This window comes from Rhinopithecus bieti, unplaced genomic scaffold (assembly GCF_001698545.2).
Source record: "Rhinopithecus bieti isolate Rb0 unplaced genomic scaffold, ASM169854v2 scaffold_8309, whole genome shotgun sequence".
Taxonomy (NCBI): Eukaryota; Metazoa; Chordata; class Mammalia; order Primates; family Cercopithecidae; genus Rhinopithecus; species Rhinopithecus bieti.
In genome coordinates this window covers 713,882-732,849 of record NW_016805935.1, presented here as the reverse complement: position 1 = coordinate 732,849, position 18,968 = coordinate 713,882, and the positions used below count along the sequence as shown (strand labels likewise).

Here is an 18,968-nt window from a genome sequence, read left to right as displayed (position 1 = left end):
CTTCAAGTGATCTGCCCTCCTCAGCCTCCTAAGGATTGAGGAAAAATAATTCAAGTATGGTTTGCAAATTCCTTTATACAATATGCTGATTTGCTGGCACCAGCTGAAGGGCTGCAACATTTTGGGCACCACTCAGGAGTGGTCATAGAGGAGAGTGGGGAAGGGAACAAACAAACAAAATAACCCAGAGAAAACAAAACTATACTTGAATTATTTTTCCTCAATCCATTACCTGTTAGGAACACTGGAGGCCATAAGTATCAGTTGAGGAAAGGCAGCCATGCAGCAGGAGTAGGTGGTGTGGAAGTCATGCAAATTATAGCTGCTTTTATGACCTGCTCAAGGCCAGTCTCGACTACATCATTTTCACTTGATGGCAGGTAAAGTGGTGAAGGGCTGATTGGAAGTGGTGGTGGTGGGGTGTGTGTGTGTGTGTGTGTGTGTGTGTGTGTGTGCGTGCTACTTTTCAACCTGTGGCCCTCAGAACAGGGTGATCATGTGCCAAGGGTTTTTACACCAGAATAATACACAAATGTCAGCTTGTAGAAATTTTGTTTTCCGGGATCATTTTCTATAGAGAAGATCTCTCCAATTTTCTTCCTAAAGAATAGGAGCCTGGCCTGACTGCCAACTTTCTGGCAGAAAGACAAGGAAAGAGATTTGCGCAGGGTCTCACGATGCTGCGTGTAGATATTCACTTAACAACATCTCCCTTGGAATGTACCTAATGTCCTTATCTAGAGAAGTTCTGGTCAGATTTCTTTTCTTTTCTTTCTTTTTTTTTTGAGAGTCTCACTCTGTAGCCAGGCTGGAGTGCAGTAGCACAATCTCGGCTCACTGCAAACTCCACCTCCCGGGTTCAAGCGATTCTCCTGCGTCAGGTTCCCAAGTAGCTGGGACTACAGGCACGTGCCACCATGCCCGGCTAATTTTTTGTATTTTTAGTAGAGACAGGGTTTCACTGTATTAACCAGGATGGTCTCGATCTCCTGACCTCGTGATCTGCCTGCCTCAGCCTCCCAAAGTTCTGGGATTACAGGTGTGAGCCACTGCACCTGGCCAGATTTCTTTAGAGAATAAATTTCTGGGGACAGTGAGGAGAAGACTTCTTGCCTACCTGCCAAGGGTGAGCAAGGGGACCCTGGAAGCGTCTCACTGCTTATCTTAGACAGATTTTCCATGATTATGCCTATTTTGAACCCTTTATCAGCCCTGCCTTCAGCAATACCTTGCTTCTTTACACCCTGAGATTGTCTGTGGTTCTCAGCACTCCTTTTTGGCAGGCATACAGATCTGTTGACACCTGTCATCCACTGTTGTCTCTTCTGTTTGAGGATTTGTCTCCTCTTCTTTTCAGTTACTTTCCATTAGTGGTTGTGGAAGTCAGAATTGTAAAACGACACTCAAGTTTCCCGCCCACTGGTGTACATGCTTTATATAATTCCCTGCACTGGAGTGTGGGTAGGATTCGTGACTATGATGGGATATCACTGCCATGATTGGGCTACGGAATACTTGACTTTCAGTTAATCTAAAGGGAGATTATTCTGGGTGTGCCTGCCCTAATCAGCTGGACCTTTAGCAAGATGGTGAAGCACCACAGAAACATGATAGCGGGCCTGGCCTGGAAGAAAGAAACCACCGAGTTGTGAACTGCTATGGAAGGGGCTCATGGTTAGCATATGAAAGTGGCTCTTGGAGCTGAAAGTGGTCCCTGACTAATGGCCAGTAAGAAAGTGGGGACTTCATCTCTACAACTCCAAGGAACTGAATTCTGCTCACAACCTGAATGACCATGGCAAGAGGACCATGAGCTTCAGATGAAATCACAGCCCCAGTCACACCATATTTCAGCCTGGTGACACCCTGAGTAGAGGACTCAACTAACCTGTACCTAGACTCCTGACACACAGAAACTGTGAGATCCATTAGTTTTCATTTAAGTCATTAAATCACTGATAATTTGTTAGGCAGCAATAGACAGCAGATAACGTGAGGTTTCAGAGGTAGAGGAAATAGATTACATCTATATGGTACATATGTTTTTATTCACTAGCATCCTTCCTTGAAGAAAACCACTCTACTCTACTCTGTAGTGCCAGTGTGGACATCAATAGTGGTGTTCCCTCCTGTCTGACTATAAATGTGGATGGATGCCAACCAGCCACAGTGATTGTCTCAGGAATGGACATGTGTTTTAGTCTATTTGTGTTGCTATAAAGGAATACATGAGGCCTGGTAACCTATAAGAAAAGAAGTTTATTTGGCTCATGGTTCCATAGGGTGTATAAGCATGACACTTGCATCTCCTTGGGTTCTGGTGAGGCCCCAGGAAGCTTTTAGTTATGACAGAAGAGAAGGAGAGCTGATGTGTCACATGGTGAGACAGGGGGCAAGAGAGATGCCATGCTCTTTTAAACTCTTGAATGAACTAAGAGCAAGAAGTCACTCATCACCAAGGGGATAGTGCCAAGCCATTCATGAGGGATCCACCTCCATGACCAAAACACCTCCCACTAGGCCCCGACCCCAACACTGGGGATCAAATCACAACATGAGACTTTGCAGGGCTGAACAAACCATATCCAAACCATAGCAACATCTGAGTTCATTTGCACTGCTAAGAGTCTCTCCTGGAAAGAGAAGATTGTTTTGCACTGGAGTTGTTAAAATAGAAAGATACGAACCTGGGGTGGCTGTATAAGTTATTTTCTGTTGTGTTTCTGATGTCAACCAAAGCATTCTGATAATACATCCCATTTTATAGATTCAGAAACAAAGATCAGAGATAATGAAGGATTTGACCAAGGACTTATAATGAGGCAGGTATTTGGGTTCCTACTGTCTAACTGAGAGCCAGAAATGTCTGGCACAGAAAAACTGTGAGAAGAAGCCTGGGCGTGGTGGCTCATGCTTGTAATCCCAGCACCTTGGGAGGCCAAGGCAGGCAGATTGCTTGAGCTCAGGAGTTTGAGACCAGCCTGGGCAACATGGCAAAACCCATCTCTACCAAAAAAAAAAAAAAAATTAGCCAGATGCACCGGCATGTGTCTGTAGTCCCAGCTACCAGGGAGGCTAAGGTGGGAGGATCACTTGAGCCCAGGAGGTGGAGGTTATAGTGAGTCTACATCGTACCACCATACTCCAGCCTGGGTGACAGAGCAAGACCCTGTCTCAAACAAAAACAAAAACAAAAAAACAACTGTGGGAAGACTTGCCTGCCCCGTCCACCATCCTTGCACTTGTCACTTGGCCATAATGGTGTCATCATCTTGCCTCCATTTCCCCCCTCATCTTCTTCCTCGGTGTTATGTTTTGCTCTGCATCTGCATAGGCCACAGAGCAAGGCAGAGGCCAACTCTAATATTAGAACAATGCCACTACCACCAACAGCAAATTTTCCTACATTCAGCATGGTTCCTATGCACAGAATTATATAGTAGACCAAGAATGGGTCTTAGAAATCTTATTCATACATTTATTTTATAAATTAGTGCCCAGTGTGTCTTACCCCAAGATGGGCAACTTTTTGTGGAAGTGTTTAGAATAGACCACACATCACCCGATTTCCAGTCCATGTTGACTTCCAGGGAGAGTTGGAGGATACTGATATGAATGGTCATGGTCAAGGATATCTTGTGACTCTGGTGTGAGGGAGTGGAAATTTGGCATGACAGATAGGCTGTTGAGGGTAAGTGGCAGGGCCTTTTCTTTTTTTCTTTCTTTTTTTTTTTTTTGAGACAGAGTCTCGTTCTCGCTCTGTCGCCCAGGCTGGAGTGCAGTGGCACAATCTTGGCTCACTGCAAGCTCTGCCTCCTGGGTTCACACCGTTCTCCTGTCTCGGTCTCCCGAGTAGCTGGGACTACAGGCACCCACTACACCCGGCTAATTTTTTTGTATTTTTATTAGAGACAGGATTTCACCGTGTTAGCCAGGATAGTCTCAATCTCCTGACCTCGTGATCCGCCCATCTCAGCTTCCCAAAGTGCTGGGATTACAGGCGTGAGCCACCGCACCCAGCAGGTCCTTTTCTTGAGTTGAACTTTTTATATTAGTTTTTCCTATGTAACTCACAGTCCAGGGCTGTCTGCCATCTGGGAGACTCTTTAGATATTTAGGGTAAACAGTTTAGACTGGCTTTGCTTGAGAACTTGGATTCAAGTATCTCTCCTCTTTCCTCGGTGTGCTTTTCCTCAGACATGTCTCTCCTTGTCTCTTCTTGCCACCAGAACACTAAGATTTAGAGGACTGATATTAAAATGTGGGCTTGAAGCAGGGATGATAAATGGGTTTCAACTTGTTTATCACTCCACCTGGTTTCTTCTTTTTGAGTTACTTAAAGGCTGTTTCCAGAAGGAACCTTAATATTTTTCCAGGCTCAGCATGAGAAAGCAAGTAATAGGATTAATTGGTAATGTATTGTGACATGGCCATTGTTTTAGGTAGATTTCACAGAAACAGATTCTGAGACTCAGAGAATTGTTTGCAGGATGTTTATTAGGGAATACGCTTGAGAACAAAATTGTAAAGTGGCTCATGCCTGTAATCCCCGCACTTTGGGAGGCCAAGCTGGGCAGATTGCCTGAGTTCAAGACCAGCCTGGCCAACATAGTGAAACCCCGTCTCTACTGAAAACACAAAAATTAGTTGGGTGTGGTGAAGCATGCCTGAAATCCCAGCTACTCAGGAGGCTGAGGCAGGAGAATCGCTTGAACCTGGGAGACGGAGGTTGCAGTGAGCTGAGATTGTACTACTGCACTCCAGCTGGGCGACAGAGCAAGACTCTATCTTAAAAAATAAGTAAACAAAGCTTGTCAGGAAAGGAGGGAAGAAAGATGACACATTGTAGTTGCAACAAAGGCCTTAGCCAACCTCATGGGGAGCTCTGGAGCTGAGTTGTCCTAAATGTGTCGAAAGTTCCAGGCCTTGGCCGGGCGGGGTGGCTCACGCCTGTATTCCCAGCACTTTGGGAGGCCGAGGCGGGTGGATCACCTGAGGTCAGGAGTTCGAGACCAGCCTGACCAACATGGAGAAACCCCGTCTCTACTAAAAATACAAAATTAGCCAGGCGTGGTGGCACACGCCAATAATCCCAGCTACTACAGAGGCTGAGGCAGGAGAATTGCTTGAACTTGGGAGGCAGAGGTTGTGGTGAGCCGAGATCGTGCCTTTGCACTCCAACCTGGGCAACAAGAGTGAAGTGAAACTCTGTCTCAAAAAAAGAAAAAAAAAAGAAAGTTCCAGGCCTTAGCACTAACCCCTTCCCATCACTCTCTCCAACGTTGACTATGGAGGTCTGTCTGCTTGGGAAAGGCAGCTTCCTTTGACCAAGGCCATTCCTGGAGAAGGATGCAATTATGAGCCATCGGTGGCCAACACCCCTGGTAGCTGGGGGAATGAATGCCTAGGTCCTGAAAGGGAGATCTAGGTAGCATACCACAGTATCCACTATAGCCACAGAAGTAGGAGTGGCTGTGCATATGACAGATGTTGGTCATTTCTGGCCTGTGGGAGAAGGCCAAAGAAATTGCTCTCCTGCTTTTAAATGTGAGCCTTAGGCCACGGCAGCAGGATAAGACCGTGAAACACACAAAGTTCAGTCTAATTCACTAGAAGACCATATTGAGATCAGGACCAAAAGTCCTTGTTGTCATAAAGTGTCCTTGCACCTGGCCTTGTCTACTGTGCATACTTGGCAAACTCACATGGGGTGACAGTAGCTTCATTAGCAACTGGAGGGGATTGAGGAATTTGGGACTCCAAATTCTGATCATCTTTCTCAACATCCACACTGGAGACATGACTAACATCTATTTAATGCTAGCTCATTACAACTAACAATATGATTCTCCTTGGCTTACCCCACCCTCCCTCTCCCCCATGTCTCCTAGCTCTGAAGGTGTCCATGTTGGAGGGTATCAGGGCCCCAATATTCACTGGAGTCTTCACTAACTGTTGAAGCAGCCCAGAACAAATGTGAGTCTGAACCCTGCATAGGCAGTCATTTGATGCCCAGGCTTCTCTACAATTCTATTTATTCCTAATCTCCTCCCAAATCCCTTAAATCTTCTCCCAACCCTGTAACTATAAGAAAGCCCAGGTACCACTTATCTATGGAGTGAGAGTTGGGATCAGAATGTTCTACTAGGCCAGGACAACAGATGTACTTGTTCTTCCATCCAGGTGACATGATACAGTGTTTATGCCAAAACTTCAACTTTCCCAACCTAAATAATGGATGGCCTCAATAGCAGCCTGCCATTTACACTTCTTTGCTTAAGATTAAGTCCCTTTCCCCCTTATGACTAAAGAATAGCAATGATCATACACCTAAATATGAAGCTAAACCTGCAAACCTTCTAGGAGAAATCATAGAAAAATATTTTTATGACTTTAGGGTAGGAAAACATTTCTTTCTTTATTTTTATTTATTTATTTATTTATTTTTGAGATGGAGTACCACTCCTGTTGCTCAGGCTGGAGTGCAATGGTGTGATCTCGGCTCACTGCAACCTCCGTCTCCCAGGTTCAAGCGATTCTCCTGCCTCAGGCTCCCAAGTAGCTGGGATTACAGATGCCCGCCACCACACCCCACTAAGTTTTTTTGTATTTTTAGTAGAGACAGGGTTTTACCATGTTGGCCAGGCTGGTCTTGAACTCTTGACCTCAGGTGATCAGCCCGCCTCGGCCTCCCAAAGTGCTGGGATTACAGGCATGAGCCACGGTGCCCAGCCAGGGTAGGAAAACATTTCTAAGACAACTCACAAAAGGCATAGGACACAAAATTGAAAAATTAAACTTCACTAAAATTAAAAACCTCTGCCTATCAAAAGACACCATTAAGAAAGTGAAAAGGAGGCTGGGTGCGGTGGCTCACACCTGTAATCCCAGCACTTTGGGAGGCCGAGGCAAGCAGATCACCTGAGGTCGGGAGTTCGAGACCAGCCTAACATGGAGCAACCCCGTCGCTACTGAAAATACAAAAATTGGCCGGGTGTGGTGGTGCATGCCTATAATCCCAGCTACTAGGGAGGCTGAGGCAGGAGAATCACTTGAACCTGGGAGGCAGAGGTTGCGGTGAGCTGAGATCATGCCATTGCACTCCAGCCTGGGCAACAAGAGTGAAGCTCCATCTCAAAAAAAAAAAGAAAGTGTAAAGGTATATTTTATTTTATTTTCTCTATCTATATTTAGATATTATTATCCAAAAGAATATAGATATTTGATAAAGGACTTTTATAACCAGAAAGGATATAAAGACATCTGTTTTAAAACTCCGGCACACCAATAATAAAAAGACAAGCAATTCTCCTTAAAAATGAGCAGAAGATTTGAATTGGCACGTTGCAAAAGAAGATAACTGAAAGGCTATAAAGTCTATGAAAAGGTCCTCAACATAATTATTCATCAGAGAAATGGAAATTCAAACCACAATGAGATACCACTACAAACAAGGCAGAATCAATAAAATTAAAAGGACTGACAACTACGTGATAGTTAGGTTGTGGAGGAGCTGGAACACTCATACATTGCTGGTGGGAGCATACGATGGCGAACCACTATAGAAAGTGGTTTGGCAATTTCTCTTTTTTTTTTTGAGACAGAGTTTTGCTCTTGTCACCCAGGCTGGAATGCAATGGCATGATCTCGGCTCATTGTAACCTCTGCCTCCTAGGTTCAAGTGAGTCTCCTGCCTTAGTCTCCCTATTAGCTGGGATTACAGGTGTGCACCACCAGGCCTGGCTAACTTTTGTATTTTTAGTAGAGAGGGGGTTTCACCACGTTAGCCAGTCTGGTCTCAAATTCCTGACCTTAGGTGATCTGCCCTCCTCAGCCTCCCAAAATGCTGGGATTACAGGCGTGAGCCGTGCCTGGCCGGGTTGGCAATTTCTAACAAAGTTAAACCTGTATCTACCTTAATGACTCAGCAATTCCACTTCTGCATATATACCCATAAATAAGTGTATATGTGCATAAAAAGATTTGTTTGTGAATGTTTATAGCAGCCTTATTCATAATAGCCCCAAGGTGGAAACAACCAAAATGTCCACCAATAGGAAAGTGGATAAACAAATTGTGGTATAATAATACAATGAAATACTACTCAGCAGAGAAAAAGAACAAATCGTTGATATAGGCAAAATATGGAAGATGTTCAAAACATTAGTTGGAATGAAAGAAGTCAGATACCATTAAAAATACATACTGTATGATCCCATTGATATAAAATTTAAGAACAAAAAAACTATTGTGATAAAAGTCAGAATGCAATTTGGGTGAATATTAACTGGAGGCAGAAACGGAGTTTTGGGGGTGATGAAAATGTGCTATATCTTTATGTAGAAGATGATCATACAGAGGTGTATATATACAAACATTCATTGATTTTTTTCAATGTCAGATGTATGCATTTTACTACACATAAATTATACTTCAATAAAGTAGTGGTAAATGAATAAATAATCATAACATAAAAATTAAAAGTCTGAAAACAATCGCTGATAATCCAGTCATCCATTAACAGTCTCCCCAGTCTTATTTCAGTGTATATTTATGTGGATAAAATTTATCACACATATATATTTTATTTTGCTTTTCCCCCTTATCATCATATCATAGCACTTTCTCATGACATTAAAAACTTCTTAGCCAGGTATGGTGGTGCATGCCTGTAGTTCCAGCTACTCAGGAGGCTGAGGTGGGGGATCACTTGAGCCCTGGAGTTTGAGACCAGCCTGGGCAACAAAGTGAGACCCTGTATCTACAAAAAGAAAAAAATAAATTAGCTAGGCAGACATGGTGGCACATGCCTGTAGTCCCAACTACTCGGGAGGCTGAGGTGGGAGGATCACTTGGGCCGGGGAGTCTGAGGCTGCAGTGAGCTGTGATTGTGCCACTGTACTCCAGCCTGGGCAACAGTCAGGCCCTATCTAAAAAAAAAAAGTTGGGGGGAGTGAAGCAGCAAAAACTAAAAACTAACATCTTGAATCTCTGCCTAGTGGCATAGTGCCCTGGCATCCGATGTGGAAGTGCATGTAGTTCCAGACTGACTTATCATTTATCAATAAATGTGAATGGACATTCTCCTCTGCAGAACTCTGGAGGCAGTACAAGACAGAAGACAGACTGAGATGAGGATAGCGTCGTTCCTGCTTTTATAAACGGATTGTTGAGGGAATAGGGACGAATTAAGAAAAGCTTCACAGAAGAGATGATGTTTTCACTGGTCTGAAGGAAGAGTAGGGTTTGCTGGGCAGAGAGGAACTGCAGGGAATAAGCAAAGGCGTGGAGAGCACAGTGTTACAAGGTGCTGGGATCATGGAATTGTTTAAGCATTACAGTGACATTATAATATTTGTGTTTAGAATTCTTCTCTGGAAGTGTTCTGGGCCAAGGAGGATGATTGTGGAAATATTGAGAGATATTAGGGACAGGTAGAAAAAATAAGGGACTCCCGATAATAGACAAGATTAGTGGAATTGGGGTGGAGGAAATGTATTTCAGAGGTATTTGGGGACAAGGCTTTATAACAACTGGGCCCTGAAGGTGAAAGGGAGAAATTTTATTCAGTAACAACTTCCTGCTGAATTTACAATCCTGGCTATGCCATTGACTAATTGTATGACTTTTGACAAGTTTCTTAACCTATTACGGCTTCAGTTTCCAACATGTAAAATAAAGACACTGGACTAGATTAGGACTAGATTGGATTCATGGTATCACCTTCTCCTCCTATATCAAAGGCAGTTGTTGATATTGAACACGGTCTTTTTCCTTGCTGAGCTGGGACAGGACTCCAGGCAACCACCACCAATAATATGGAAGAGTTGAAATCTATATGCTTGCACTGGACACAATAATCTCCACGGTTATTCCCAGTTCTAAAAGTATTTTTATAAATTACATAATAATGGGCAGGTGCAGTGGCTCACACCTATAAGCCCAGCATTTTAGGAGGTCAAGGCGGTTGAATTGCTTGAGCTCACGAATTATAGACCAGCCTGGGCAACATGGCGAAACCCTGTCTCTACAAAAAATACAGAAGTTAGCCGGGCATGGTGGTGCACACCTGTAGTCCCAGAAACCCAGGAGGCTGAGGTAGGAGGAAGATTGCTTGAGCCTGGGAGGGGGAGATTGCAGTGAGCAGAAATTGCACCACTGATGCCTGTAATCCCAGCTACTCAGGAGGCTGAGGTAGGAGAATTGCTTGAACCCGGGAGGTGGAGGTTGTGGTGAGCTGAGATCGCGCCATTGCACTCCAGCCTGGGCAACAAGAGCGAAAGACCATCTCAAAAAAAAAAAAAAAAAGAAGAGAGAGAGATTGCATCACTGCACTCCAGCCTGGGGTATAGAGCCAGACCTCGTCTCAAAAAATAAATAAATAAATAAATAATTAAAAAAATAAATAAATAAATTACACATTCTTCAATGGGAAGTGGAACTAGAAAAACTACTATTAAAGAGGGTAAGTAGTGCTATAATGTGAACTTATTCCCACATTTGGGGGATTTGATTTTAATGAAAGGAATTTCTCACAGTGGACTGTAAATCAGTTAACTCAATTACTACAATGATGAAAATGACAGTTGATTTCCCTGGTAATTAATATAATTCCTTCAGTTCCTACATTTTCACAATCCATATCTCAGATGAGTTCTATCATCTAAAAATAGTTACATAAAGAAATAAAAATATACAAGATTTTCTCTTGAACTCATTTTTATTTGTTTCTTAGTTATTTATTCATTTCTTGGCTAGAAATCCATACATTTAACTATGTATTAATCCTGAGGATACAAAGTAAAAACTGATTGTGTGTGGTGTGTCGTGTGTGTGTGTGTGTATACACACATTTTTTTTTTTTTTTTTTTTTTTTTTTTTTGAGACGGAGTCTCGCCTTCTGTTCACCCAGCTGGAGTGCCTAGTGGTGCCATCTCGCTCACTGCACCTCGCGCGTCTGGGTTCATGTCTATTCTCCTGCTCTTCTTTAAATGGAACGTGCTGTTTTCCAGGTCAGGTGCAGTTGTGGTTCATGCCTGTAATCAGCTATTTGGCGGAGGCTGATGCGGGTTGATCACGCTACAGTCAGGAGATCGAGGAACCAGCCGTGGCCCAACATGGTGGAAACCCCACCCTCTACTAAAACTACAAAAATTAGCCAGGCATGGTGGCGCCGGGTCCTGTAATCTCAGTCTAGCTAAGCGGAGGCTGAGGCAGGAGAATGGCTGTAACCTGGATGGAAGAGGTGCAGTGAGCCAAAGACTGTGCCATTGCAATTTCCCAGCTGAGTCAACAAGACGCTGAACACTGTCTTCAAAAATAAAAAGAACGTTGCTGTTTCCCCCAGCACCAGGACTCTGCCACTTACAATTGTCCCACACCAAGCTCACCTGGCTCCTGGGCAACCGTTCGTTGTGACTCCTGGTTCTATACCATTGTCATCCCATCGTCCTGCTGCTCCTCCCTTGGCCACCACCCAGCAAGATTCTGTCACCTGTCCTTCACCTTTCTTCATGGAGCAACACCGGTACATATCTGTCTCCTTTTTTTGGTTTGTTTGAGACGGGAGTCTGGCTCTGTCGCCCAGAGCTGGAGTGTAGTGGTGCGATCTCCGGCCTCACTGCAAGCTCCGCCTTCCAGGGTTCACCCATTCTCCTCCTCACAGCCTCCTGGAGTAGCGGGGGCACTACAGTGCCACATGCCACCACGCCTGGCTAATTTTTTTTTTTTTTTTTGTATTTTAGTAGAGACGGGGTTTCACTTGTTAGCCAGGATGATCTCAGAATCTCCTGATTTCGTGATCACCTGCCATCGACTTCCAAAGCTGCCTGGAGGATTACAGACATGAGCCAGGCCGCCCGGCCCATTCTGTCTCCCTCTTAGTCAAGAGTTTTGTAGTTGACTCTTAACCTAAGGCCTTATTGAAATGTCTAGTACGAATACTAGCGGTACTCAATAAATCTCAAGTAATAGTGAATGAACAAATTAAACATTTACTTATTTCATGAGCGACTTTGTGTACACAAGCACTGTGTCAAGCTAAGTACTTTCTAAGAAATGCATTCCTTTGGAAAGTGAAGTCTCCAAGCATATTTAAAAATTAAACGAATGGCCAATAAAAATGTTATCGTGTTAGACAAAACCCACTTTTTGACCTGAGGGCATCTTTATCTATAGATCATCATTTCACTCACATTTAAATAAAGATAGCCATGTTTTAGAAATAGTGACAGGTCCCTGATGTCTACATAATAAGCAAACCTGTTACGAGATATATTTGTGCAATCTCAATGAATAACCCAGACAATCATGCTGTTATTATTGCCTTATGTATTTTGCTAAATTTCGTAGTTCTAATTTTTCCACCTTTAAATCTTTATTATTTTCTATTTATTGTTTTTTTGAGACAGGGTGCTCACTCTGTTGCCCAGGGCTGGAGTGCAGTCGTGTGATTCACGCTCACTGCCAACCTACTCCTGGTTCAAGCCTAATTCTCCTGCCTACCTCCCAAGTAGCTAAATTACAGGGCGTGTTGCACCACACCCAGCCCAGCCTACAATATTTGTATTTCTTAGGTTTATTTTATTTTTTTGGGATGGAGGGTCTCGCGCGGTCACCCAGGCTGGAGGCTGCAGTGGCATGATCTTGGGACTCGAGGGCAAGCTCCAACCTCCCCAGGATTCACGCCATTCTCCTGCCTCAGCCTCCTCAGGCAAGCTGGACCAGGTGACCCCAGCACCCCGTGCCCCGGCAATTTTTTCCGTACTTCTTTGTCAGTTTAGCAGGACGGCGGGGTTCATCGGGGCCTGTTAGCCCAGGGAGTCTCGAGTCCGCCCTCGATCTTCGTGAATCCTAGCACCCTCAGCTCCAAAGTGCTGGGATTACAAGGCCGTCTCAGCACAGCGCCTGCCTGTTTTTTTTTTTTTTTTTCGTTTCTTAGTATGAGATGGACGTTTCGACCATGTTGCCGGCTCGGTCATCAAACCTTCTCAAGCTTTTAAAAAACTTTCATGAAGCTACTATCATGGAGCCCAAGCATTATGTTAAATTCACGCCACCCAACCACCCATTTAAGATAAAAACTCTCAACAAACTAGAAGCGGAAGAGAATTTCCTCAACCTAATAAAGCCTATCTATTAAAAAAAACCCACAGCTAACATCAGACTTAATGACGAAAGACTGAATGCTTTCCCTCTAAGATTAAGAACAAGACAAGGACGTTCACTCTTACCACTTTTTAAAAAAAATTAAATGCTGGATGTACAGTAGTAAATATAAGATAAAAATATAAGATAAATAAATAAATAAATATAAGATAAGTATATAAGGAAGGTTATAGACTCTTTTCCTTATTTCGTGTTCAGTGACATTGTGTTGGCAGCTTGAAATCAGCCATGGTGGTGGCATTGTTTACATCATGGAAACTGGCTAATGCTACAAATGAGGCTATTGGTAGGTATATATATGGAAGGTAAGATAAGGAAGGTAATATGTACATACTCCAAATTAGAAAGGTGGCTTACTACACTTGAACTCCACAAGGTGGGAAAGAACCAGTCAGACAAAACCTAGGGGAAGAGGCCTTCCCAGCAGTGGAAACCAGTACTTGCGATAGCCTTGAGCTGGCAAAGGGACTGGTGCATTCAGGAGCTTACAAAAGACCAGTGTGGCTGCAGCAGACTGACGGGTGAGGGGGCGGGGGGAATTTGGAGTGTAGAAAGAGTTCTTCACGTGGGACCTAACAGGCTAAGATAAGGAGTTTGGGTTCTATTCAAAATGCAGTGGGAAAAATATCAAGAAAATTGACAATTAGCTAGACTGACCAAGAATAAAAGAAGAATCAAATTCTACAATCAGAAATGAGAGAGGGGATATCACTACCAAACTTACAGAAGTAAAAAGGATTATAAGTGAATACTATTAACAATTTTATGTCAACAAATTAGATAACCTAGGTGAAATGGACAGATTCTTAGAAAGACACAAGCTACCAAAATGGAATCAAGAAGACATGGAAAAACTGAACAGACCTTTAACAGGTAAAGAGATTGGAAATAGTAATAAAAACAAACAAACAAAAACTTCCCATGAAGAAAACCTTAGGCCCAAATGGCTTTACTAGTGAATTCTACCAAACATTTAAAGAGGCATTAACATCAATCCTTCACAAACTCTTCCCAAAAAGGAGAGAATAGTTCCCAAATGATTCTACGAGACCAATATTACCCTGATACCGAAACTAGACAATGGCATGACTAGAAAACTATAGATCAATATCCCTTATGAATTATAGTTGCAAAAATCCTCAACAAAACACTAGCAAACTGGATACCATGATGGATTTTAAAAAGTACACACTATAACCAAGTGGAATTTATGCCAGACATGTAAGGTTGATTTAACATATGAAACTCAGTTGATTTAATATAACATATTAATAAGATAAAGGACAAAAACCACATGGTCACATTGATAAGTAGCCGAGAAAGCATTTGACAAAATTCACCACCCTTTTAAGATAAAAACTTTCAACAAACCAGAAGCAGAAGAGAATTTCCTCAGCCTAATAAAGCTTATCTATTAAAAAAGAACCCACAGCTAACATCAGACGTAATGATGAAAGACTGAATGCTTTCCCTCTAAGATTAAGAACAAGACAAGGACGTTCACTCTTACCACCTTTTAAAATTAGAGACAGGGTCGTGCTCTGTCTCCCAGACTGAAGGGCAGTGGCACAATTGTGGCTCACTGCAGCCTCGAACTGCTGCTCTCAAGCAATCCTTCCACCTCAGCCTCCCGAGTAGCTGGGACTACAGGTGTGCACCACCACACACGGCTAAAACTGTTACCACTTCTGTTCAACATTGTGCTGAAGGTCATAGTCAGAAAAATTAGGCAAAAACAAGTAAAAACTACTTCCATCGTTAAGAAAGTGAAAAGATAACTCACACCATGGAAGACAGTATTTGCTTACAATATATCTGTTAAGTAAATTATATCTAATATATAAAGAACTCTTACAACTTAGCAATAAAAGAAAGACAAATAACCCTTTTGTTTTGAGACAGGCTCTTACTGTTGCCCAGGCTGGAGTGCAGTAGTGTAATCATAGTTCACTGTAACCTTGAACTCCTGGGCTCAAGTGATCCTCCTGTTTCAGTCTCTTGAATAGCTAGGGCTACAGGCACATGCCATCATGCCCAACTGGTTTTTTGTTTGTTTGTTTGTTTGTTTTTTGTAGAGACAGGGTCTCACTATGTTGCCCAAGCTGACCTTGAACTCCTTGCCTCAAGCCATCATCCAGCCTCAGACTCCCAAAGTGATGAGTTTACAGGTGTGAGCCACCATGCCCAGCCCAGTTTTTTTAAATGAGCAAAATATTTGAATAGAATTTTCTTCAAAGAAATATGTAGGTTGGGCACGGGGCTCATGCCTGTAATCCCAGCTTCAGAGGCCAAAGCAGTGGATCACTTGAGGTAAGGGATTCGAGACCAGCCTGGCCAACATGGGGAAACCCTGTCTCTACTAAAAATACAAAAAAATTAGCCGGGCATGGTGGTGCACACCTATAATCCCAGCTACTTGGGAGGCTGAGGCAGGAGAATTGCTTGAACCCAGGAGGCAGAGGTTGCAATGAGCTGAGATCGTGCCACTGCACTTCAGCCTGGGCAATAGAGTGAGACTCTGTCTCAAGAGAAAAAAAAAAGAAATATACAAATGACTAACAAGCAATGAAAAAATGCTCAACATCATTAATCATTAGGGAAATGCAAATCAAAACCACAGTGAGAAACCACTGCATGAATGATTATAATCAAAAAGACAGATAACAAGTGTCTGTGAGGATGTGAAGAAATTGGAGCCCTCATACAGTGCTGGGGGGATTGTAAATAGTACAGCCACTTTGGAAAATTGTTTGGCAGTTGCTTAAACAGTTAAGCATAAAGTTACCATATGACTCAGCATTTTATTCTTCCGAATATACCCAAGATAATTGAAAACACATATCTGCACAAAAATGTGCACATGAATGTTCATAGCGGCATTATTTGTAATAGTCAAAAAGTGAAAATAACCAAATGTCCATGAATGAATAAACAAAATATGGTATATCCATACAATGGAATATGACTTGGCAATTAGAATAAATGAAGCACTAATATATGCCAGCACACAGATCAATCCTGAAAGCATTATGCTAAGTGAAAGAAGCCAGACCTCAAAAGTCACATATTATAATATTCCATTTATATGAAATGTCCAGAACAGACAAATCCATAGAGACAGAAGATCAATTAGTGGTTGTTAGGGGCTGGAAGGGGTAGGAATAGCAGTAACTACTTATGAGTTTTCGGTTTCTTTCTGGGAATGATGAAAGTGTTCTGGAATTAGATAGTGGTTATGATTGAACATTGTGAAAACAATAAAACCACATGGTGTGTTTTAATTTGTATACTGTAAGAGGGCGAGTTTTATAGTATGTGAATTATATCTCAATGAAGAAGTCATTTAAAAATTATAGTGGTGAGAGGCCGAGGCAGGCAGATCACCTGAGGTCAGGAATTGGAGACCAGCCTGGCCAACATGGTGAAACCCTGTCTCTACTAAAAATACACAAATTAGTCAGGTGTAGTGACACACGTCTGTAATCCCAGCTATTCGGGAGGCTGAGGCATAAGAATCGCTGGAACCCGGGAGGCGGAGGTTGCAGTGAACTGAGATCACACCACTGCACTCCAGCCTGGGCGACAGAGTGAGACTCTGTCTCAAAGAAAAAAAGAAAAAAAAGTATATATAGTAGGACATCATCAGAAAGAATTAAGCAGAAGAATGGCATGATTTATGCTTTTAAAAAACGAGCTGCTATATGGGGTAGACTGGGGACCGGGGGAAAAACAAGTGGAGACACCAGTCGGGAGACTGGAGCAGCAGTGAATGTGAAAAACCATAATGTGTAAGACTGATAACAGTGGTGGTGATGGAGACAAGGGGGAATAATTGAGATATATTTTGAAGGCTGAACCTCCTGGATTATTTTGGATTACATGTGGGGAGTGAGAGAGTAGGAGGTATTAGGAATGATTCATAAGTTTCTAACTTGGACAACTAAATGGGGAGTACTATTCACCCTTCAAAAAAGTTCATTTTTGTCTCACCAAAGCCCTATGAATAAGTCATACGCTAAACATTCAATAGATCAAGAAATGGAAGATAAAAAGTTGTTAGCCAGGCGCGGTGGCTCATGCCTGTAATCCTAGCACTTTGGGAGGCTGAGGCAGGTAGATTGCCTGAGCTCAGGAGTTCGAGACCAGCCTGGGCAACATGGAGAAACTCCATTTCTATTAAAATACAAAAAATTGGCTGGGCACAGTGGCTAACGCCTATAATCCCAGCACTTTGGGAGGCCGAGGTGGGTGGATCATGAGGTCAGGAGATCAAGACCATCTGGCTAACACAGTGAAACCCTGTCTCTACTAAAAAAATACAAAAAAATTAGCCAGGTATGGTGGCGGGCACCTGTAGTCCCAGTTACTCAGGAGGCTGAGGCAGGAGAATGGCATGAACCTGAGAGGCAGAGCTTGCAGTCAGCCATGATCACACCACTGCACTCCAGTCTGGGTGACAGGGCGAGACTCTGTCTCAAAAGAACAACAACAACAACAACAGCAACAAAAACTTAGCCAGGTGTGGTGGTGTGTACCTATAGTCCCAGCTACGCAGGAGGTTGAGGCAGGAGAATCGTTTGAACCTGGGAGGCGGAGTTTACAGTAAGCTGAGATCGCGCCATTGCCCTCCAGCCTGGGCTACAGAGCAAGATTCTGTACTCACCCCCCCCCAAAAAAAAAAAAACAGTTGTTAAACTGTTAAACCAATTCTTCCCAAATCAAACAGCTAGAAAGGAGGGGGATGTCAGAGTTGGGACTCCTTTCTAATTTGGAAGTTCATGTGCTTTCCACTGAGCAATTTGTTCCTTGTGTTATCTCTAATAGGCCTGAAGATGTGCATTACATTAAGAATTTACACTTAAGAATATAACATTTACAGAAGAGAAAAAAAAAATTTTAAATACACTGATGTACACTTTTTGCTTTAAAAAAAATGGATGTGGGGAAATTTGTAGCCTGATTGTTGACTAAGTTGAGGAATCTTTTGCTATATAAGAAAATAAATGAAGTTTTAGCACTTATATATGAGAAAAGAAAACAAGCCAATGAACATTTGTTGATTTATGACATTTTCAACCACTGAATGTTAGAATTCTGAGGATAATTCCACAGTTCAGTGGGTTAGATACACAATTTTTGGATTTGACAGCTAAAATTATTTGCTCCCTCTAGATGCTGGTTTGTTTTTTGTTTTTTTTTAAGTGCTTTTCTTGGCTTGGCATAACTGGCTTCTATTATTAATGTCCACATACACTTTTGGACTAGTATTTCATTCTTAGGCAAACCAATGTCATTAAAATAGAAGAAAGAGATCTTATAGAGGCTCTAGTCTGCTCCCCAGGTATCAAAGAAGGGCATCTTCAAGGGGAAATTAGAGTGAGGATTCAGAAAATTGAAAAAGTAAGGAAAATATAATGGAAGAGTTTCTCAATCTTTTTTTTTTGAGACGGAGTTTCGCTCTTGTCACCCAGGCTGGAGTGCAATGGCACAATCTCAGCTCACTGCAACTTCTGCGTCCTGGCTCAAGCGATTCCTGCCTCAGCCTCCCAAGTAGCTGGGATTACAGGTACGTGCCACCACGTCTGGCTAATTTTTTGTATTTTTAGTAGAGATGGGGTTTCACCATGTTGGCCAGGCTGGTCTTGAACTCCTGACCTCAGGTGATCCACTGCCTTGGCCTCCCAAAGTGTTGGGATTACAGGCTTGAGCCACCACACCTGGCCAGTTTCTCAATCTTTTTAAACCTTTGCCCCTCTTAGATAAAACTGCACTTCAACTTCACACATGCTCCATCCTCCCCC

At 42.8% G+C, this 18,968-nt stretch overlaps 1 long non-coding RNA gene across 4 annotated transcripts in view; it reads left to right on the top strand.

The window, feature by feature from the left end:
- Positions 1 to 18,968, top strand: part of LOC108531022 (uncharacterized) — a 111,467-nt gene that overhangs the window by 30,369 nt on the left and 62,130 nt on the right. Inside the window, exon 3 of one of the 4 annotated variants that reach the window (XR_001886043.1) lies at positions 9,095 to 9,941. The exons of 2 other annotated variants lie outside the window; for them this stretch is intronic. This is a non-coding gene — a long non-coding RNA (uncharacterized LOC108531022). Of the gene's footprint in view, positions 1 to 1,357; positions 2,934 to 9,094; positions 9,942 to 18,968 lie in introns of those variants that run through there. One more of the 4 variants, XR_001886042.1, reaches the window with a different exon arrangement.